The 24,412-nt window shown below is 44.8% G+C and overlaps 1 pseudogene; it reads left to right on the top strand.

Moving 5' to 3' along the window:
• Positions 1-2,965: 2,965 nt before the first annotated feature.
• On the top strand, positions 2,966-6,377 carry LOC123450421 (annotated as a pseudogene).
• The last annotated feature ends 18,035 nt before the right edge of the window (positions 6,378-24,412 follow it).

Consider the following 24,412-nt stretch of genomic DNA (forward strand, 5'->3'; position numbering starts at 1 on the left):
ATACACACCATCAAATGATAATGCGAGAGAAAATATGATGCATGTATGGCAGACACTTCAAAGCACGCACACAAATAATCCTACTCAAATGACAAAGTGCCACCTCATAAAAAAGGCACTTTTCCAGAACCGCTCAAAACTGAAATCTAGTGCCACCATTGGATTCCTGGTGTTTTTGTACCCCAAATCCATATTTCATACTTCTATACTTGTATGCAGATAAACACCAAAAACTGTAAAAAATTATGCCCTGAATCGTAAACTACTCATGTCAAGAACAGGGGCTAATCTTGCACCTGCCAAAGTTGGTATATACGAGATTAGGCAAATTCCATTTAAGGAATTATTCCAAAAATGGATTTAACACATAAATAGAATAAAAATAAACCACAAACCTAATTTTACAGGGGGGCTCACCGGTCATAATTACCAGGGACCCCTAGTGCATGACATGTGGCCCTGGGCCCACTTGTCAGTGGCACACCACACACAACATAGAATTAACAGAAAAGAAAAGGGGTTCGTTTGGGTTCGAACACACCACCTCTGCCTCACACACACACACTTCCAACCACTAGGCTACCATAGGGTAGCTGCACTAATAGAGGGTCCTACGCACTGAATAGCAGGTGCACTACAAATCCACAAAATAGCCATTAACAAAACAAAAAAGGGGAAGTACTAGGGCTCGAACCCACGCCCTGGTGCACTGGCTGCAGCTCTATTGCCACTGCACTATGTGCGGTTAGCTCCACTAAGCATAGAAATAGGCGGGATGAACCTGCATTGCTTACAAAAACACCACGCAAAAATACCGAAACCAAAGGGGGCATTGGGTCTCGAACCCCAGACATGTTGGTCTGTGCGCGGGGACAGTGCCATCTGAGCTGGTGCGGTGATTCTGTCGAAGAGGGGGGAACCACGCAAGCTAAACACTGAAGGGGGGGGGCGCTTGGCCTGCTTTGGCAGAGTGGCGCCGCCGACGACGCTCACTGGTGCACTCACGTACACACACCGGCGGCTATGCTGAGAAACTACCCAATGCTACACCACGGTGAGGCGGAGGGGGATCACGACCACGATGCAGAGGGATTGCAGCCATGCATATGTGCAACGCGCTATGCACAACCTACCGGTGCAACTCTGGCAGGGCGTCGACTCACACACGATGGCGGCTAGCAGAAGGGGATGCGGAGGAGAGCGGGGAGCTGTGGCTCACCGAGAGGGTAGAGAAGAGGGGACGCCCATGGTGTGATGGATAGGAGGTGCCATCGTGGATCCACTGCAGGAAGGCTCGCCGGAGAGGAGGACGAGGCTCATCATCGGGGGCGTCGTGGCGTTGACCTTGGCGCCAGATCTCCACGTGAATGGAACTCCCATGACCTCTGCATGCTTCGGGCGCTGACCAAGAGGAAGAAGGGCGACTAATCACCAAGGCATCGGCCTCTTACCAGAGCCGTCCATGACGCGGTGGAGCTCGGGGACTCGCCCCGACGACGCTAGGAGGGGAGAGGAGGGTAGAGACGTGAGGGTTAGGGTTGGGGAGGTGCCTGGGTCGCTTATAAACCTCGGATCATGAGCTAGGGCCGTCTGATGGAGGAGGAGGTCAATTTGGTGGCTGCCATGGTGTCATATAGAGGTGACGCATGCGAGGTGGGAGAAGGGATGAGAGGTGGGCTCTGGGCCGAACGATGCAATCACTCCACACATGCACTCACTCCATACCAAGTCACATCCACACATGCACTCACTCCATACCAAGGTGTAACACAAACAACAAAAGACAAGACAAAGAAGTGATGATATGCATGATGCCAGATGCAACGTAAAATGATGACACAATTAGGCTCAACTGCTTCTGAGTAACATAGAAAGGTTGCCATACAAGGAAAGATTACATAAAGGGGAAGGAATGCACTGGGGCAGTTTCAAAAGAGGTTATTGATATTAGCTCATTAGATGAATGGAGAACCCAAGCTTATGGAAATGCCAAACTATTCAAAGAAAAAGTTAAAAAGATGGCATGACAAAAGAATCCAAAAGAGAGAATTCAAAGTTGGTGAATATGTTCTATTATACAATTCTCGTTTTAGATTTTTTGTAGGAAAACTTCTTTCCAAATGGGAAGGACCATATATCGTCGAAGAAGTTTATCCGTCTGGAGCTATTAAGATTAATAATCTCGAAGGCACTAACGTGAAGGTGGTTAATGGACAGTGAATAAAGAACTATATTTCATGTACACCTATTAATGTTTAAAATAATATTATTCAAACCATGACACCGGAGGAACACATAAGGGAGACCTTCCAGAACACTCCAGAACCGTTAAAAGGAAGAGGTATGTGATACAGTAAGTAAACAGACTCCGAAAAATCCACAAAAATATTTTCTGTTATTTTTTGAATATTAGAAAAATTAGGAAATTGATAAGCACACGAGAAGCCAACCCAGGTGCCCACTAGGCACCAGGGCGCGCCAGCCCCCTCGTGCGGACTGGTGGGTAACTACTAGAAACACGGCTATAGCTAATATGGACTTTAATGATGCACCATGTATGTGGTTCGCCACTGCTATATAGCAGTGGCCCACCAGATATAGGTGCGTCATTAGTGGCCATATTACTAAAGGCGCACCTGGTGTGTGGTGCGCCATTACTAGTTTTGTCCTGGCCCCACAACCTTTCCAGACTTAGAAGTGGTGCACCAGGGGAAAGTGCGCCATTACTAGTTTTAACTAGTAATGGGATACCACACCCACGGTGCGCCACTACTAATAATTTTTTTCAATTTTTTCTTCAAAACTAGTAATGACGCACCACACACCAGGTGCGCCATTACTAACCATGGTTACCAATGACACATTGTTAGTAGGTACGCCATTAGTAACCCCGGTCTTACCACCACTACCAGCACAACACAGCACCCCTCCACCCCCCCGACCCGCCCTCCCGTTCCACTCTACCATGGACGACGTCAGGCCGCGCTTGGAGATGGCCGAATCCGACACGGCGGCCCAGAAGATGGCCAATGACGAGGCCTCTGACGACAATAGCCGCGTCGTCGAGGTCGCCGGCGGCGAGGACACCCTCCCCACGGTGCTATGCAGCTTCGTGGACGGCATCTGGCCGCTGCCCAGCGACATTGGAGATCCGTTGCTGCAGCGCCTCCGCGCCGCCTCCTGCGAGGCGGCGCCGCGGCTTCGGGACGCCTCCAGGAACTCGGCCGCGACCTGCTCGCCTGGACCAAGCAGGGCAGCGGCCTCTGCGCCATCCTCATCATCTCGGTGAGCCTGCCCCTGCCCGCCCTCTGCTTTCGCTCCCCGATCCATCCCAGACCCAGACACTGTTTAGCACCGTGGCAAATGGTGCGCTGGATGTGCTTGAAATGTTGGAGTATAATCTAGGGGAAAACGTGTGAAGAATTGAGGAGTGTTGGATGCTGGATTGGCGATTGGATTAGTTGTGATGTGAATTTCGTCTATCTGTGCTCATTACCGCCAATTTGTACATGATCATTCTTGGAAATACGTTTTACATGTATGTGTAAGAGTTAAAAGGATGTGCTGATTGTAAGGAAACCACAGTAGATTTATATTTGCCTAATATGGTGCTCAGGTCCATCGATGTTGGATGTAGGAATCATTTTAGGTATGTCATATACCGTTTGATTATCTGCCTTATACTGGCTTAAGCTCATCAATGTTAGATCATCATTTACGGTTAGAGTAGAATATTATACCCGCACAGATAATTAATCACCTTCTCATCCGTTGCAGGTCGGAACAATCACGCTGATATCACTGACTGGCGTGCTGATTTTCATGTCCTTCCTGTTGGTTGCGACTGCTAATGCCATTGTCGATTCAGTTCTTATGTCCTTGGCAGCTGCTGGAGGATTCCTAGCCTTGTTCTTTGCTTGCTTGGTTGTAGTATATGTCGGAGGAGTATCAATTGCTACATTCGTCGTTTCCACCATAGTTATCTCTGCAATTTTTGCAGCCATGATTGCTACCGGTACCCCATCTATCCGTCGCTTTGTTTAATAGTCATAGAAGATTGGTACATGTTAGCTACATGTTCTAACTAAAACATTGTTAATTTCTGCCTTTACACTTTTCCAAGGAAAGAGGAAAAACTATCAACCTCTGCATACCGTGTAGGTGTTTTTACAGAGCTGTTGCAACAGTTGCAGTTGAAGGGTCTCCATGTAAGTAATCACCTACCATATGTTCACTTTTCTTTGTAAGTCAGCTCGGCCCTAAGGGGAACTAATCACTCGACGCATTAGTACAAGGGTAAGAACATTTTTCCATTCAGCGCTCCCATACGATAAAAAAATAACTTGCTATTTTGACCAAGTAGGAAAATGAAGCGTGCTTTTCTATTTCATTACCTGGTTGACTTATAGGATTCTCGATTCACCCAGGCTTACAAATACTAAAACCATGTCATTGAAGCACAACGATGCTTTCTTTTAAAAATGTTGCACAACAATCTGGTTTAAATTTTCGGAGCTAATAATCTGTTTCTCGTTTCTACATGTGCTTTTTTCTATGAAACGTGGGAATCTTTATACCTCCTTAAAAACCGTTATTTATAATATTTTTTGTTATTCTTCCTTAACAGGTTGATGAACTCTACTCACTTGATCTTGATGCCCTAAAAGATCTTCAGTATGCTACCCTGCTGCCAATTACCATGAATGTCGTTTTCCTGAATCAACTGTATCAAACAATTTGGTGTTTTGCAGGCCAATTGATGGGATTATATTATTGTACAAATGGTGACCTCCAGAAAAAGATGAGCGCCCTGTTATCAAGGATGTGGTCCCAAATGTATTCTTTGCTAATCAGGTCAGGGTAGTTACGTTGATTAAGTTTTTTTTGCCGCCTTTACTCTGCATCACATCTTTAACCAAATCTTTTTTTACTGGTAGATAATTAACAGCGCATGTGCAACCCAAGCTATTGTTTCTGTTCTGTTGAACTCTTCTGGCATCACCCTTAGCGAGGACCTCAAAAAGCTCAAGGAGTTTGCAAAGGACATGAAGATCAGTTTTATCGCGATGATGCTCATCGTAACCGCAACCCTCTTCTATGTGATGATAGTTTAGATATCGACTTGTAATGTGAAGACAAACTTGCTACTCGCGGTCTCGAGACTTGTAGTGTTCTAACTTTGTTCGGTATTTTGAATTCGGAGACTAATATGATGAATTGTATTCGGAGAGTAATCTTCTATTGTATTCGATAAATCTATTGTTTATATGTTGTGCTGTTTATATTCTGTGCTGTAATGTATTTTGTAACCTGTGCAAATATCAGAAAAGCAAAAAAAATCCTAATATTCATAGTAGTGGCGCACCATATTGCACTTTAATGGTGCACATAAATAAACACACCAGTGGCGCATTATCTAAAAGTGTGTCAATAGTAGCCTAGAGCACAAGGTACACATGACCCCTTGAAGTAACAACAGTGGCGCACTTCTGGGATAGTTATGGCGCACGAGGTGGTGCGCCACTGTTATGTAGATTAACAGTGGCGCACTAGGCGTGCGCCATTAGTATTTTATTATTACTGACATAATAATAGTGGCGCACCTATAGTGCGCCATTAATAGCCAAAATAGGTGCGCCACTAACAGCCTTTTTTCTAGTAGTGGTACTGGGCCCCTCGAGCACCTTCCTGGCTCTGATTTGTTGTAGGACAAGTAGTTCCGTGTATAAAAGTTATTTATATATATATATATCCTGATGATTTGACCACGATACCATGGAGAAACACTATGCCATTGTTTCGTGTTGTTTTTCTAACAGATCTAGATCACCATGGCCTCATTAAGCTCCTCCAAGGACAAGTTCTTCGAGGGGGATCATCAACCCCTACTCGCCGGAGGCGATGAAGCATCCTCAAACCATTGAGATGCGTGAGGGGGTGATCCACATCTGAGATGTTCAAGGGCCCAAGAAGACGAGAACTGTGGAGGCTAGGCTCGAGGAGGTGTTGCAAGAGATCTTAAGGTGCGAGGGCATGGTGGAGCGTGGACTCACTGCTAAATACCTCATGATCACGGAATTCACCCATGATAAAAAGGTGGATGGTAGGTTCTTGATTGATATCGTCTTCACCCTCAACAAGCAAACCAATTTTCAGCAAGGCCAAACCTTCGATCTTCAAAACCAAATCAATGAGTATGAAGGAAGGTTTGAAGGTATGAGTTTAGCTTTGACTTGCATGACTCTGGAGACTCGTGCCTCCTCTTGTGATGGTGAGCCACTGCCATGGAAACTGGAGGACAAGTTCGCTTCTACTTCATCATCTACACCACCACCACCTTCATCATCATCACCAAAGAAGGAGACTTAAGTACATAGGTATGAGCACTCCCCTTGGCTTGTGCCAAGCTTGGGGGAGGTGCCCTGGCATCGTATCTCCATCACCCTTATTATCTTTATCCATCTTAATTCGATCTTTAGTTATTTTTTGATTTAGTCAAATAAAAGTTTAGTTCGATCCATCATTTGAGTGTTAGTTTTGTGATATATCTATCTATGTAACCGACAGAGAGTTATATAATATAGTTTAGTCTGAGATTTCGCTTCTTTAAATTCTTGCTGCAATCAAAATAAACAAAAAAATGAAAAATATCATATGCTAATCTTATAATAAGTAGTGACGGTTTCCTACTTGGTTATGGATCAAACTCTCACACTTACCATGTCTACAACAACTTTTCTCAAAAGTTTTAGGAGACGGTAGATGTGAAGTTTGATGAGTCTAATGGTTCGCAAGTGAAATAATTGCCAAATAATGTTGGAGATAAGGAACCTTTAGAATCCACTCAAGACATGTCCATCAGCAAGATACATCCCAAGGAGCTGTAGCAAAGTATTTCATAAACAGAAGTGGAAGCTCCTACCCCGCGCCAAGGCGAACCACAAAACAACATGGAGGCATCCACAAGCGAGACATGACAAGATGAAGAGGAGGAAGAAGTACATCACGATGATATGTACGTCCATTTTATATCATTTTTTGCTATTGTTATTTATAGTGTTTTATGTACTATACCATTGTATGGAGTAATTCTAATGCCTTTTCTCTCATAATACGCAAGGTTTACACGAAGAGGGAGAATGCCGACAGATGGAACTCTAAATCTGAAAAAGCTAGGTGTGAGATACCTATTCTGCACACCTCCAAGTGGGTTGAAACTTCACAAGGATTTTTATGGAATAAAGAAGAAATATTGGAGGAAGCAAGCACCAGAAGGTGCTGCCAGGTGGCTACTAGGCACCTGGGAGCGCCATCGCCCCTAGCGCGTCCAGGTGGGTAGTGGGACACCCAGCCAACTTCTGGCGACCATCTTATTGTATATATTCACTCTTGACCAGAAAAAAATTGAGGAGATGACAGTCGGGATCAAGCACCGTCGTCTCGAGGCAAAACCTGGGAAGGAGCACTTTTGCCCTCCGACAGAGCGATTCCACCGGAGGAACTTCCCTCCCAGAGGGGGAAATGGAGGCCATCATCATCACCAACAACCCTCTCATCTTGGGGAGGCCAATCTTCATCAATATCTTCAACAACACCATCTCCTCTAGAAATCCTAGTTCATATCTTGTGCCCAATCTTGTACCGAAACATGAGATTGCTACCCGGGGGGTGACTAGTAGTGTTGGTTACATCTTGTAGTTGATGCTTTATGGTTTATTTGGTGGGATATCATATGTTCAAATACAATATTTTATTTAATACCTCTTTGATCATGAGCATGTTTATAACTTCTGATTAGTTACTTTTGTTCTTGAGGCCACGGGAGAAGTCATGTTGCAAGTAGTCATGTGAAGTTGATATTCATTCGATATTTTGATAATAAATGTTTTGATTCCCTATGTGTTGTTATGTGAACGTCGACTACATAACACTTCACCATCTTTGGGCCTAAGGGAATGCCATGTGGAGAAGTTATTAGATGGTGGGTTGCGAGAGTGAGAGAAACTTAAACCCTAGTTTATGCGATATTCCGTAAGGGGCTGATTTTTTATCCCTATGTTTAATTCTTTGGTTAGAATTTATTATTAATAATTTTCTCATAGTTGCAAATGCTTGCGGGATGGATAATCATAAGTGGGAGGCTTATTCAAGTAAGAATAGCACCCAAGCACCGGTCCACCCACATATCAAATTATCAAAGTACCGAACGCGATTTAACCCAACATGACGAAAGTGACTAGATGAAATTCCCATGTGCCCTCAAGAACGCTTTGCTTATTATAAGAAACTATTATGACGTGTACTTTGCCACAAAAGTATTGGGCTACCTTGCTTCACTTATTGTTACTACTTCTACTCATTACTTTCTATAGTTATCTTGCTATCAAACAACTTGTTCCCGCTATTTCACTGCTTGCACAAATTAACTTGCTCAAAACCCCTTGTCACTTCCTTCTGCTCCTCGTTGGTTTCATATCTTTGCTCCAGGTTACATTCAAGTTGAAGATATGGACTACAGTGAGACTTATGCCCCCATTGCTACATGTGTGGCCGTTTATATACTTCTTGCTTATGCCAATAACTACGATATTACTCTGTACCAAATGGATATCAAGATGTTTTCTAAATGGTGAAATTGAGGAGGAAGTTTATGTTAAAAAACCTCCCGGCTTTGTGAACCCTAAGAAAACTAATCATTTTTTAAACTTCGAAAATCTCTATTACAAATGCCTAACAAAGTTTCTCATTGAAATGGGTTTTCAGATTGGTAAAATTGACGCAACCTTGGTCACTAATAGAGTTAATGCTGAATTTTTTGTGTGCCAAATTTATGTGGATGATATTATCTTTGTATTTACTAAACCACATTTTAGTGAGAAATTTGGAAGGTTGATGTCCGAGAAATATGAGATTTCCATGATGTGTGAGCGAAAAAAATTCCTTGGTTCGCAAATCAAGCAAATGAGAGAAGGGACATTTATCTCTCAAACCAAGTATACCAAGGACTTGATCAAGAAGTTGAACATGCAAGAGTGTAAAGGGATGAAACACCTATGCCTACTAGTGGACATGTTAACCTCACCAAGGAGGACAAACTGGTTGATCAAAATATTAATCAATTAATGATCGCTTCATTCTTATATTTATGTTCCTCCCGTCCTGATATCATGCTTAGTGTGGTCATTTGTGCCCGATATCAAGAGTGTCATCTTAAGGCCGTGAAAAGAATTGTAACATACTTGATACATACACAAAACTTTAGCATTTGGTATCCCAAGGGATATTCTTTTAACCTTGTTAGCTATTCCAACTCATACTATGCCGGAGATAAGGTTGATAGAAAATCCACCTCAGGTACTTGTCAATTTCTTGGGAGATCTCTTATATCTTGATCATCCAAGAAACAAAATTCGGTATCTCTATCTACCGACAAAGAGTAATACATTACCTTTGCCAAGTTTCTGTTTGCAACTCGGATCCTGAGAATTAGGAAATCGGCTTCACCCATGCAGCAGATAAACTGCTCACAGTTACTTCGGTACAACCTACATAGAACTCTTTGGTGTCACCGATTTGTCCCAGAAACCAATACTCATATTGGTTCAAGTGATCTATACCAACTCCAAGACTTCGGCATTTTCTACTACTTTTGTTCTCTTCCATTCTCACAACCATTTCTCTAGTAGTTCTGCATGACTCTTCCTCTCAAGGATCCCTTGCCCTCTGAACCTTTTTGGAAATTAATGTGAAAGGAGGAGAAATATCAAAACTTATGCTTACCCAAAGGGGGAGAAATATTAGGCTCACCCAAAGGGGGAGTTACACTACATTAAGGCAGAGAGAGAAAACAAAACTGGCATGTATTCCTAAAGGAGAGAGAAAGTGTGATTTGGATTGCCGGAATGTTAGACTTATTTCTCCGTACTTACTCCCAATATCTACGTGCTAAGATTCAAGGGGAGTGGAGAAACTAATATTCATATTCAGGGGAGAAAGTTCTGAATGCTCTTGGAGACATATCAATCTTAAGAAATACTATTTACTATATGTCTTCTGTACCTTGGTACACTTGGATTCTTTTGCATGTGGATGAGAAGAACACTCTTGCGTTATCTAAAAGTTGTTTTCTGAAGTGTGTTTCAACTGTTAGAATGCTCAAGAACCTCAAAGTAAGTAGATGCATCATATCCTTGGTCAAGACAATCTCTTATTTCTAGCACATATTGTTTGCAAGAGTGAGTCTTAAACATGGACAAAACTTAGTCACATATATTTGATGCATATAGCAAACTACACATGACTTATCATGTCCCTTCTATTATGTGTGTGTCCATGCATTCCAAAGCAACTGGCCTTTAAAAAGGCCTGCACACAATTAGGGGTGCTTGTAGTAGTAATGTATCCTTCAAAGCTATCACATATTTCTGCATATCTTAAATTGACCTTTGATTGTATGTTATCATCAATTACCAAAAATGGGGAGATTGAAAGCACATATGCTCCCTTTGTGGTTTTGATAATTCATGAAAACATACATTCTCTCTTGGAATAAATATTTTATCTATTTTATTTTAGATGAAGTCCACGGAGATAATTCGATGGAATGTGAGGAGAAGCGTTAATAAATGAGAAAAAGAGGATTGACCAAGCTTCAAGCTTCAAGACTCTACATTTTGCATTTTTGAGAAATCACATTTGAGTTCGTAGGAAAGACAATACTTTGAAAAGGGGATGAGGTATCTATGATGATCTGGTTGCTCAAGTGCTTACATTTAGTCGCCAAAAACCCTCATGAAATTCTACCACAAAAATATTCCGTCTAAAGCCTAATACTCAAATTTGATGCCACCAACTATACTAAAATCGGCCCTACCGAGTTTTACCCTAGACAGAATCCAGAGCCAACCCTTCTTTCTCGGTGACACCAAGTTTGATTGTGGTGCAGCCGAAAAACAGAGACCAACTCCAAGGTGTCCATTTACAGAAAGTACGAACTATCGATTTTTGAAATTGGTGCCACCGAGTTTGGGTAACTGCCTAGGACAGCCAAATCGTACTCACCGAAAATTATATATCGGTCTCACTAAAACACCAAAAATGCCACATTTTACACTAATTGGTGCAATCGAGTTTTTTGCTTTGGTTCACCGAGTTGGGCAATAACCTTGTAACGGTTGGATTTTCGGAGATGCCTATATAAACCCATCCACACCCCTCTCATTCTAAGAGAGAGCACTCAGAACAAGTCAACACTTGCCCCATCCGATTATTGAAAGAGAACCACCTAATCATGTGTTGAGATCAAGATATTCCACTCCTACCATATGAATATTGATTTCTAGCCTCCTAGAGTTGCATTCTACCCAATCAATACCTTCTACCAAGCCAAATCTACAAGGGAGTTATCGAGTGTTGAGGAGACTATCTTTTGAAGCACGAGAGAAAAGAGTTCATCATCCATACCACACCTATTAACTTTTGGGGAGTGGTGTCTCCTTGATTGGTTAGCTGTCGCTTGGGAGCCTCCTACTTCGTGTGGAGTTGAACCAAGAAGTTTGTAAGGGCAAGGAGATGTCCTAGTTCATGAAGATCTACCTGAGTGAGGCTAGTCCTTTGTGGACGTAAGCCATGATGGTATAGACAAGGTTGGTTCTTTGAGGACCATTCGTGGGTGGAGCCTTTCTTGGACTCTCGCATATGTTACCCTCCCTGGGTTGAAGTCTTCATCAGCATGGACGTACGATAGCACCACCTATCGGAACCACGGGAAAAATCTTTTTCCCCTTTGCGTTTGATCTTCCTATCTTTACTCCTTACTTACAAGTGCATGTGTCGGTGCACTAGATACTGGGGTCTCCTGTGCCCCAGACTTGTGGATGGGCCCCAGCAACACACATGGCGATGGTACACTAAGAGAGCCGACGGGAAGTTAAATCCCACGCTCACCAAGACCACACCCCACCAAAGATGTGAAGAACTAGCCGAGGCTACAAGGCCCCGGCAAGACCTCCTTGCCCGGAAGACCCACAAGGCCCCGAGAAGCCCTGCTTACCGGGAAGATTTGCAAGGCCCCAGCAACCCTTCCTTGTCGGGAAGATGTCCAAGGCCCCGGCAAGCCCGCCTTGCCGGGAAGGCAGGAAAGGCCACCAACAAGGACTCCAGGCCGGTACGCTCCCTTCCCCCGCCAGGTGTCCCTCCTGCCACAGTACGACCGACCGCCACCGCTCCAGCGCATCCCTCATGCGCCAGCACAGAGCCCAGGTGTCAATACACCTAGGTACATGTCGATGCCACCTTAATGCTAGTCAGGGGGCGTGACAAAGCATTTACTGCCCCTTACACCGTAGTAGATAGATAACCGATGAACCCTGTTCACTATGCAGCCCGTGAGCACACTGTTGGTGACCCTTTACCTATAAAAGGAGGCACAAAGCTCATTTCTAGTGGTTGGACCTTTTGGGGTTTAGACTCTTTGATTACCGGCTAAATTACAGTAGCAAATAACCCTACAGTAAGCACCCACTACAAACAAAGCAGGAGTAGGGTTTTACGCGCCAAGCGCTCGAATCTGGGTAAACGACCTTGCTGGTGCTGATCGCTAATTCCGCTCTTGGCGCCACTTCTCTCCCTCCGCCGAACGATCAAGGGATCCTTAGAGTTTCCCATAGGTGTCATTTTGCCGACATCATGCATGACTTTCCGTTGCTATACTCTTAGACTTGCATGTGTAGGGCGTGCTTGACTTGGTATGATTGCTATAACTTGCCAACTATTAATATTGGGAAAATACTAAGTTTTATTTTGTCAAGTAGTTTATTCACCCCCTCTCGACGAATCTGCAGTGATCCCACAGTCTTCATGCGAATCGAGGCGGTCGGACATGTGCTGGTGTGAAACGGAAGGTGGAGTTGTGGGGGAGGAGTGTGTGGATAGGGTTTGCACACTACTATAGTGCGTGAATTGCACTAGCTCCTCATCAATACCAAGCAAATAGCCACCAACCAGTGATGAATCTCTTCACCGTGGAGCCACTTGGGCATGTTAGCGATAATACTTTGAAGCTCTGGCTTGATAGTTATCATAAATGGGCGAACATTTGGTTGGTTGGTGACGAGCCAAGGGGTCAGTTCCAGTATGTCATCACTGACCGACTCATCATCACTAACGAGTTGTTCGCGTTTACCAGACGATGCTATAAATTTATACCACTAAGGCATGATTTGAAGTTGGTACGTGACGGGTTTACTTCCGATGCGTAATGTTATCTCTGACTATGTATTTTGCTAATCGGCTAGTAATTTTGTGTGTGTGTTTGTGTGTTTCTAGAAGAACAATGTGTATTTGGACCATTTTGACTAGCTCCCAAGGAGGTGAGTTGCTTGTCTAAGTTGTTGTGTCTCATTACTTTGGTGTACTCTTGGTCCAGAAGGACTCTCCGAACCCCATTGATGGAAGATCATTAATTTAATCAATGCATTAACTTGGAAACAAAAAATGCATGTGTGCCTAAGGTCGGTTATGGAACTGACTTATTTTTCTCCATGTAAATATTGTTCTACCTATTGAATTGATAAATTTTTGTGTAAAATGTCCAAAGATGAATGTGTGAGAGTTGGGCGACAAATGATTTGATCGAAAAGGTTGAATGGTTTCTTCAATTCATCGTCCAACACATGGAGGTGAACGGAAAATGAAAGTTGTCTTGTCCATGCCATTGATGTGACCACATGAGAATGGTTGGAACGAAAGAATAAGTGAAATATCATTTGGTGAAGAGAAGGTTTGATAATGGCAATACATGCCGAACATGAGACGGTGTGGATGCGGACAATGGTGAGGATACCGTATATAAGGATCACACATATCATGTTGATGACGAGGGGAATGTTGACGAAGCACATTTAAATGGTGAATGGGAAGATGAATCAAATTCGGAAGATACCGATGATGAAATGGACGATAGTCAGAATATGAGTGGGATGTTGGATGATGTGCATGATTAGGTGATGGAAGATGAAAATGCAAAGGAGGCATAACAGTTTGAGAAATTAGCGATAAACTCAAAAATCCCTTTGTGCCTTGACGACCAAGAAAAGCACATACACCTTACGATCATACTAAGAATTCTAAAGATCAAGGGAACACGCAATTGTTCATGCAAAAGAATTGACATTGTTAATATACCTTCAAGAGGTTTTGCCAAATGACAATAAATTGCCTAACACAACTTACAAAGCCAAGGAAGTTGCCTTCCCTCTTGAATTCGATATGTTGAAATACCACACATGTCCTTATGACTGCATTGTTTACAATAAGGACTACAAATACACACAAAAAGTGCTCGCATTGTGATGCATCTCGATACATGAGGAAACTTATAAAGGGTGGGCTGTGATGACATCCTTGGACACGAAGATGTGCATGCCAATGAAGGGGGGTGATGAAGAAGATAAAGAAGAAAAAGATCGTGTTCCCATGAAGGTTGTATGGTATCTTCAAATACTTCGCCATCTGAGGCATACATATGGTAATAATAATGAGTAAAAGTTGATGTATTGGCACATGGATGGGCGAAATAATTACGATGATGTGCTTTGGCACTCGGTTGATGCTTGTGAGTGGGAGGACATCAATAGTAAGTCCAAAGACGAGTTGCTGATGGCCCAAGAAATGTTATGATGGTGTGAGTACCGATGGAAACAACCTATTCGATAAATTGTACAATAGACATAACACGTCGCTTGTGGTTATTTGGTTCTATAACCTTCGGCCGTGGGTGTGCATGAAGAGGAAGTAAATACACCTGGACATGTGTATTCAAGAGTAGAACCAACCTAGAATAGATCTTGATGTACATCACCAAATACTAGAGGATGAACTACAAACACTCTAGGTCAAGGGGTGGGTTTGGGGATTGCAGGAAAACAACAGTACTTCAATTTAAATGCAATGTTGTTAGCAATGGTCGAAAATAGTACTCATACTGATACCAATCCTGCCAGACTAGAAACAAGTATAAAGCATTTGTTATTTGCAAAGGTGATACATGTAGTAAAGTTCCCTACATGTATAAAATTCATGTACATGTGCCACCGGAGGTGACTGCCCATGGCTCACCCTTGGAGGCAAGATGAGGAAAAAATCAACGGTGAAGTTAAATTTCACCCTAAACTCAAGCCGAAGATGGGGCAACAAATCCTCAAAGTTTCAAATGTGTTCTTGCCCATCATCCCAGGGAAGTTGCAAGGCGATAACAAGATATAGGGTGTGTGGAAAAGGAAATATGCATTCTATGACTTGCAATATTAAAGCCTTTTATACACTCGTCACGCCATAGAGATAATGCGCCTTCGAAAAAATATGTGTGATATTAATACTCTCAAATGTATATTCTTTTATTGTATCATGCTATTGTAACATCACTTTTGAATAATTTTTATATTATTTTTCTGGACTAACCTGATAATTTAATACCCAGAGTCGGCTGTTGTTTTCTGCATATTTTTGGTTTTCTAGAAAATCCATATATATGATGGTCAAACTAACATGGGGATTTAATATGAACTTTTTCGTGTCCAGATAGTTCCGCGAAAGTGCTTCGTTGCATCCCCTTCTAGGATCTTCGCTTTCTCCATCCAGACACCACGGGGAGCTCTTTTTTTGTTGTCCACCTCCTTCTCTTCCTGCGAGGCGATGGAGCGGTTGGAGGAAATGCAAATGTTCTTAGATGTTCTGGAAGATATTCAAAGGAGGAATGATCGGGGAACAAGAGTGAGTGATGTCCCATGCACCTTTTTTTTGTATCCAAGGAAGTAATGTCGTTTGTTCTTGTGAGGGTCATCGTCGATAGGTGAATGGTCATCGTGCCTTCTGTTCAATGCTTCTCACTGGGAACCCACACATGCGGTTGAAACCAATGACGTGTGAATGCATCTTGGTTTCACATTCTAGTTGATCAGCGCGAGAAAACAATTGAGTAGCTTTTGATAAAATACGCATTATCAACCGCTAAATGTGAGAGTAGGTCATGAATAACTATGAAGTGTGAGTCAAGTAGGAGGTATCGTCTGTGATACCATTTTGTGCATTGCACAAGCCTGGTAGTAGGCAAACAAAGATGGATGACCAGGTCCCTCATGGACCCACATGTCAATGTCATGCCTACAGCATGCTGAGTCGGGCACATGCACACGCCTGTGAACCCAGGTCCATGGAACATTGCATTGAAGCAAGACGAAAGACTCGGGTCTGGATCCATGCGTGATAAAGGCCGATGGTCCTAAAGGAAGTTTGTCTAAATGAGACTAGTACGAACAAACATTTGCTATGAAAAAAGTGTAGATACTGGAATGACCATGTATTCATGCTTAGATACCTCAAATTATTGGACGAGCCTAATAAACCAGTGTTGACAGTGACTATTGAGAAATATATTATGTAACAGTTCAATCACTGTAGGGAAGGGGCATATAAAATGGCACATCGCCATCTCATTCATTCTTGTCGTTGTCATTATCTTATTCTTCATCCATCTTCCTCCTCAACAAACATTTGAACTTCTCCAAACATTGATGTGGGTTCTTGAATTATTTGTGCTAATGGCCTATGCGGAAGATCCATTTATTTGGCGTGCTTACCATAGTGTTGTTTAACTTCCTCGGTATAGTTTCAAACAGTTCATTCAACATTTGGGAAGACGAAGAGAAAGCTTGTTTTATTTGTTATTTTTAGCATCCGCTTAGCTGTTGTGACCTGTCTTCTGCATCCACTGGTTGCTCACCCCTGGTGTATGCGTGTGGCTACGAGCCGAGTCATGACCTCCTGAGACGATGATGCATTCTGAATACAATCGTCATGGTCCGCTTGGACGATGCGGCATGCCGGGTATGGTCATGGTCTGCCCGGACGACGGGGCAGGCCGGGTACGATCATCATTCTATATGTTGGTACACATACACTTCATATATGAACACAATATGAATGTAATCCCTCGCAGACCATTCACAAGAAACATCCTTCAAAGAGTTTGCTTGTTTTTTTAGTTTTTGTAGTTGCTTTGCTTCTTGACTGGAGTTGGTCTTTACGCCGATGGTTGTAGTTTGTCGCTTCAAATAGTTTTCTTAGCTTCCATTTTATGTTTAAATTAGTTCACTTAATACGAACATAATAATTTGGAGGTAGTCGAGGAAACAATCTTTCAAATAGTTCACTTAACTTCCGAGTTGAAGTTGGTCTCTACGCTAATTGGCGCAACGGGATATCTAGTACGGTTAGAACTCGACGGATACCTGTGGCACCAAAGTTAACTTAGACAACACACCCCATTTACTACACTCTATTGATCGTCTTGGGTTCCTTGCAGGGCATTTCAACGATGGAAGGCCATGTGGGAGATGTGTGCCACTGGTTCACACATTGAACATGTCCGACCGTGTCCGAAAACTTATGGTATGAGATGTTTTATCTTATATATGTTGTTCATAAACGCTTGCTTATAAATAGTTTTATGGTTGTGTTCTTCTTCTTGAAACAGAAACTGTCGAGCTTTATTGTTCCTTCACATATTACTGAGCATGTTGAGTCATACTTGTTGACAATAAGAGGTTTATATCAACCTACTGCATTTCCCCTATAGGCGAAAGCATTATTACTCATGGGTGGTCACAAATCATGTGGGCCCGTTGACCTAGGATAATTGGGCACAAGGTTATGTTCATGTATTTTCATGGATCTGAAGCGGAGAACTTGTTCATTGACCACATTATGAGTTGAAGCCTAGTTTGGAAAATTATAGATGTGTGGGGTGCCACGAGGGCCTTGTCCTAAGGCTTGGTGGCATCAACCTTCCTTAACTATAGGAAAAGTAGCATTGTTTGGGGGTGTGACTTAAACAATTGAATCCATATAAGTACTCTTACCGCTTCGAGCTTTTGTTTATTAGTACTCATTCTTCTTCTAGTTTAAATTGTTAACTACTCTTTGTTACACCCCTAATGATTAGCTAAAGTGAACCCATCCTAATGATGCCTCTCATCATCTTTTTGCTAAGAAAATTGCCACATGATATAAACCAAACTCAAATTCAAATTGCAAGTCAATTTATTGTTTCTTCAAACATAAAAACAAAAATGTTGGTTGTGTTGAAAATATTCCCTAGGTAATTTTCATGATAAACCAACATCTTTTGTATTACCAAAATGCCCCTAATATCTTTTATACAAACCAACATCATTTAAATTGTGCCATTTCAAAATAAACAAAATATTTTAGCATTTCCAAATGATTTATAACTTTCTTTGCTAATTGAAATTATTTTCTAATAATTATGTGCCAACTTTCATATTCAGAAATTATCGTTTGATATTAAACTAAATTGAAAACAATGAAAGAAATATAAAACAAAAAAGGAAAAAATAAAAGGGGAATAATGTACTGTGCTACTCGGCTCAAGTAGCATAATGTGCTTCCATACCGCGTATCGGCCATATGCGGGCCATCGTGCCTTTCCCCGGTGTCGACAAGGCCCCCGTTGACGTGAAAAACTCTAGCCTTCCCACTCTTCCTCCTCGGGACATTTCTTTCAATCACGAGCACACCCGTAACGTAGTAGCCATGGCCCAATCATGCTCCCTGCTGCCCAGGACTTCGCGAGGAGCTCCTCATGTCTCTCCTACTTTGACCACAAGTAGGCGTTCGAGCTCAGAGCCACCGCATCAATTGAGTTGATGCCATCTTCTACCTCTGCCTCATCTTCAATCTTCCTAAACTCTGCTACTTCTGCTGCCCCTAGTCTTTCGGCAGGCCACCACTAGTGAAGTGACGTCCTATACAAATGGGTTTTACCCCCTTTCTGCTATGGAGATTTAAACTGTCGCCTTGCCCGTGTGTTCGATAGGGGGAGCCCATCCCACATGAAACATAAAATCATGTGTGATATGGAGCAAGAATGCAAACATTTGGAAAACTAAGCGTATGTAATGTCTGAATCTATCACAAACTAGAGTCGCCAGTCAACCATTTGTGATGTGCCATATTTCCCAAATGCCACATCCTTGCTAGTGGTGTGGGATCGCATACCATCGCATGTGCTATTTTGTGGTGCAATGTTTACGATGAGCATAACATGACAAGCAGATTGTAAAGCGTGTATGATAAGGATACTATCACAAACATTTATTTCTATGGTACCATATGTGATAGGATCTCAGAGTGCATACAATTGTCGATATAAAACCGTATGTGAAGGTTGAATCTATTCCACACGTTGCATCATTGATAAATGTTTATCATATATCAAATGTCCCAAACGTTTCATCCATAGTACCCATGTCGGATGAAGACCTATCGAACATGTTCTTGTATGACCAACGTTTATGATGGATACGACATCACAAAAACAATTCATGGTTTCAAAGCGTGTGTGATAACGAGACTATCACAAACACTTTATTAGAAGGGAATGTGTGCGCTGCTGTTGTTAATCTTACAAGTTATTTCTTGGTTGATCATGTGTGTTGTAGGGATTAATTGCACATGTTGTGAGTGGAGAAACGTGTCTAATCTTGAAGTTGATCATAAACACTTTGCTTTCTCAAACTGTGTGCATTCTAATGGCCTCGAGAGAATAATTTATCCCTAATTTAATCTATGCATTCAAAACTCATAGGTTTTAAATTTGAAAGTAGGCAATCACTTAGTACATATCGAATCATGTTTAAAAATACCAATTCAAAAACGAATGCGTAATTGGATTCATAGGTACATATATTGAGGAACTACAAAATCACCAATTTAAAAAAACTATAGAAGCACCAAATAAAGAATGGTGAACAACACTTGTTGTGGGTGCACTAGAGACTCGGGTCCCTTGTGCCCAAGACTTGTGCACGGGCACCGGCTACACCCCTAGCAGCAGCGCACGAGGAAGACTGGCAGGAAGACAAAACAAGACCCACTGAGGACACGCCCTCCCCTCTCCTAGGGTGTGGATTACGAGGGCTCTAGATGCAAGGCCCCCGCAATCCCTCCTTGCCGGGAAGATTCACAAGGCCCCGGCAAGCCCTCCTTCGTGGGAAGACTCCGGAAGACTCGCAAGACCCCGGAAAGCCCCCCTTGCTGGGAAGACTCACAAAGACTGGCGAAGCCCCCAGTAAGCTGTCCTTGCCGAGAAAGTGTTCAAGCCCCCGGCAAGCCCTCCTTGCCGGGAAGATAACCAAGTCATCCGACAGGGACGCCAGGCCAGCAAGCTCCTTCCGCTCGCCAGGTGTCCTCCCCCGTTTCTACCACAATCCAACCGCCCAAGCGCATCCTTCATGCGTCAGTGCAAGACTCGGGTCTCGATTCACGTGTGTAAGTGTCGCGACCACCTCGCTGCAGGTCAGGAGTCAGACATGTCATTTACTGCCCCTGACACCACTGTAGAGGAAGAGCGGTGAACACTGTTCACTATGCAACCCGTGAGCACACTGTTGGTTACCCCTTTGCCTATAAAAGCAGGCCCAAGGCTCATTCTCAGGAGGTTGGACATTTTTTGGGATTTGAGACTCCCTAATCACTAGCTAAGTTAATGTAGCAAATCACCCTACAATAAGCCTCCAATACAAACTAAGCAGGAGTAGAGTTTTACGCGCCAAGCGGCCCGAACCTGGGTAAAGGACTTTGCCGGTGTTGATCACTAGCTCCCCTCTTGACGCCACCTCTCTCCACCCTGCCGAACGATCAAGGGACTCATCAAGCTTCCCATAGGTGTCGATTTTCCCGACATCTTTGGCGCTCCAGGTAGGGGGAGGTGGTTGAGAGCTTTTTCGCGGATTCAAGCAAGTTCCGCACCAGATCTTGGGATGTTGAACGCACCACTGTAGTCCCTCGAAGCACGGTGCGGCGGTGGTCGCTCTACTTCGCCATGTCCTCCTAACAGCTGCGCGAGCGCCTCGTTGCGCGAGCGCTGGCTATGGAGACGGAGACCCCGAGCTTGAGGGCATCAGGCTGATGCGCCGCTCCAGGATAGTGCGCGGCTGTCAAGGGTGTGCCAGGGAGCTTCAGCGAGGCCTCCAGCACATACTCCAGCCGACGCTCCTCCGTGAAGTGATGCATAGCCGTCGAGGATGCGCCAACGGGCCTCGAAGCCCAGGCACGCTCTCCAACAGAAACGCTTTCCCCCTGGAAGCGTCGCGTCGCCGCTAAGATGCACTCGGGGGCTCTGCTAGCACGACCTAGCAAAAGAGGAAAAGGAGTTATTCTCCGGCAACCCCCTTCTATACGATAGTCAAGGACTATCGGCAAGGACGTTGCCGAAGGGGAAGTTGCCGGGAAAGTGTAACCTCCTGCTTGCCAGGGATCTGAGGCCCCGGCAAAGGACCCAAACACCGCCGGGAGAAGTGCCACAACATGACAGATAAGTGATAGATATTTCACATGAAATTTTAGAGTAGATAGGTTGTTTCCTTTCTCGAGATCCCAACTTCGTTTGAGAAACTTGCGCGTAGTTGGAACCTTGTCAAGATCAGTGCACCTCAGTTATGTTTCGAACTAGTTCAACGACCTGAACGACCACATTGCGCCTTCACACAATTTCAAACCTGTTCAACATACCAAGCGGCTACGTAGCGCCTTATTTCGCCTCGAGCCACACTCGACGATCTAACGGTTGCACTGAGTGCGGCAAGGAGCCTTGCCGGTAAAGACCCCTCCAACGAACTGCTAAGGATCCATTCCTCAAAGCACTAGAGCCAGGACCAGTCACGTCGGCAAGCTTCCGAAAATTGCAAAGGCTGTATCACGCAAGGGGAAGGATCATATGCAAAGGAAACAACATTTCATTCATTTCCTTGAAACAAACTCAGACATATTACATGGATGATTTTTACTACTCTAACCTATGATATTGTATTTTGGTTAGGCACATGCTTGTCGGACAAAAGTTCAAGAAGACAAAAAGTGGCAAGACCCCCAGCGCAACCAGTGCTGGCCCTTCCTGGACCAGCATTGCGAAGTGGAGAACGGGGGCAAGAGGGATTGCGGAGATGGGAACCAAGCGCTTCCCACAATATGTTGTAGCATCGGTTCTTCTGGCTCGTCGGTCCCAGCTCGGGAGGAAGAGGACTACGGATTGATGGTGATGGTGTGACCGATGGTTAGTCTGAGGTTAGATCCTCATACCCAGGCTTAGCCTGTCGAGGGTCTGAGCCGTACCCGCCGTCGCTACCATCTAACCCGTCCTCGTCTCTCTCGCGCAAGGAAGGTCTATCAGTCCTGCTCAACCTCTCTTCGCAGTAGCCGAAGCGCACACCTGAGCTCCTATATATCTTGACAGAGAGCAAGTTGTCTGCCGTCATCTTGAAGCGAAGAATGTGCCCATCCCAGAGCTTATGGGCACGGGCGAAGCTCTTCCACCCATGACCGAGGAACATGAGCCAAGGCCACGGTTTCTCCACGGTCACCGGGACCGCGCCGTTGCCGCAGCCATGCACCCGAAGCCACAACATCATGGCTTCTCTTAGCCCATCACCTTGGCGAAGGCGATGGGGAGTTGAAGTCGGGTCTTGATGCGACCTTGCAGTCTGACAAGAAACTCCAACAAAGTCCTTTCTACATGAGTCCCCCAGGAACAAGCCTGGGACAAGATGGAGGTGCTGGAGTAGCACTTCGCCTTCCCCGGCCACGGCCTCCGCAGCGACCGCGGCCCATCATCCTTCCGCCACCTCGGGCGCTCATGCCGCCCTCCGGAGCTACAGCCCCTGAAGCCGTGGCATGATCCGAATGGGATCCCCTTGCCGCCCTGGTAGCCGATGGTGGACGCCCTCGTCCCCTAGCCATGGTTAGGGGCAAGCGCCACTTGGAACTAGAGTAGACTCCGCATATGCAAGCCGGGGGTGTTGAATGTTTCGGGAGTTGGATGGATGAGCAAAACGCCCTCGCAAACTTCCTAATTTATAGGGCGAGGCGTGGGGGCTAACTCTCCTCACTCCAGAAACCGCCAACCCTCTCGCCCAATCACCCATGATCACGGGCGAACAAGGAACCGCCCTCCTGCACCAAGGCATGTGGGGCAGGCCCTGCCATGACCGCACCCTTTAAGGCCACGAATGCCACTTGTCTGACCGTTACAGCGCATGCCTCACACATGGCAGTAATGCTTCGGGAGGTGGGGAGGCCACTGCGCGCACGCTTCTCCACCTCGCGCGCTCGATGTGCGACGTGGGAAAGTGGCGCTCACAATAGCTCCAAAGCTACATAGTACCCTCCCGAGGAAGCCCATGCACCACTTTGGGCCTGGCCCAGCAACGACCCAGGCGCGTGCGTGGCCCAGGCCCGGGGGCTACTATTTGTGCACTAGAGACTAGGTCGCTCGTGCCCCAGACTTGTGCACGGGCACTGACAAGGCCCCTAGCAGTAGCGCACGAGGAAGACTGTCAGGAAGGCAAAACAAGACCCACCGAGGCCATGCCCTCCCCTCTCCGAGGGCGTGGAGTACGAGAGCTCTAGATGCACGGCAAGCCCTCCTTGTCGAGAAGATTCGCAAGGCCCCGACAAGCCCTCCTTGCCGGGAAGACTCCCGAAGACCCGCAATACCACGACAAGCCCCCCCCCCTTGCCGGGAAAACTCGCAAAGACTAGCGAGGCCCTCGGTAAGACCTCCTTGCCGGGAAAGTGTTCAACCTCTCGGCAAGCCCTCTTTGATGGGAAGATAATCAAGTCATCTGACAGGGACGCCAGGCCAGCAAGCTCCTTCCGCTCGCCAGGTGTCCTCCCCCGTTTCTACCACAATCCAACCGCTCCAGCGCATCCTTCATGCGTCAGCGCAAGACCCATGTGTCGATTCACCTAGGTACGTGTCGCGACCACCTCGCTGCAGGTCAGGGGTTAGACAAGGCATTTATTGCCCCTGACAAAACCGTAGAAGAAGTGCGGTGAACATTGTTCACTATACAACATGTGACCACACTGTTGGTGACCCCTTTTCCTATAAAAGGAGGCCCAAGGATCATTACCAGGAGGTTGGACTTTTTTGGGATCTGAGACTCCCTAATCACCAGCTAATTCACTGTAGCAAATCACCCTACATTAAGCCCCCAATACAAACTAAGAAGGTGCAGGGTTTTACGCGCCAAGCGGCCTGAACCTGGTTAAAGGACCTTGCCGGTGTTGATCTCTAGCTCCGCTCTCGATGCCGCCTCTCTCCCCCCGCCAAATGATCAAGGGACTCTTCAAGCTTTCCATAGGTGTCGATTTCCCCGACACTTGTATTAAAGACGGTAAAGAAATAGTCTAAAGACATTCTGGTTGCTGGAGAAGGTGAAGCATAATGCCCATATTGTTCCCTCCTCCTTGCGTGATGAACCACAAGTATAGGGTATCAATCATACGCGTTTCGATAAGTAAGAGTGTCGAACCCAACAAGGAGGAGAAGGAA

The sequence above is a fragment of the Hordeum vulgare genome, chromosome 4H (genome assembly GCF_904849725.1).
Source record: "Hordeum vulgare subsp. vulgare chromosome 4H, MorexV3_pseudomolecules_assembly, whole genome shotgun sequence".
NCBI classification, from domain to species: domain Eukaryota; kingdom Viridiplantae; phylum Streptophyta; class Magnoliopsida; order Poales; family Poaceae; genus Hordeum; species Hordeum vulgare.